Here is a 353-nt window from a genome sequence, read left to right as displayed (position 1 = left end):
TCACATGCGTAAGATTTGCATAACTAACGTCAGTGATCTCAACTTGAAGCGTTTGTTCAAGTACACCAGCGCTGAACCCACTGAAACCTCTATTTACCCGACCGATTATTTGTAAATAATATAAACGCAGGTTCATTTAGTTAGCTTTGTAACTTGGGAAGGTCGTGAATTGCTTAGAATGAGTCTTCGGCCTTTCAGTACAAAGCAAATATTTTCTGGAGTGGGAATGTCAGTCTCTACTTTAAATAAAGACTTTGGTGTAAAATCAGAGGTTGTTCTCAAGTGTATGTTGGTCTTGGCGCCGTAGACCAGTTCCTGCTCAATCAGACGAACAATATTGAGAATTTTCTTTG

The sequence above is a fragment of the Penaeus monodon genome, chromosome 15 (assembly GCF_015228065.2).
Source record: "Penaeus monodon isolate SGIC_2016 chromosome 15, NSTDA_Pmon_1, whole genome shotgun sequence".
Taxonomy (NCBI): domain Eukaryota; kingdom Metazoa; phylum Arthropoda; class Malacostraca; order Decapoda; family Penaeidae; genus Penaeus; species Penaeus monodon.
The sequence above is the reverse complement of the archived record's forward strand: the minus strand, read 5'-3'. Positions refer to the sequence as shown.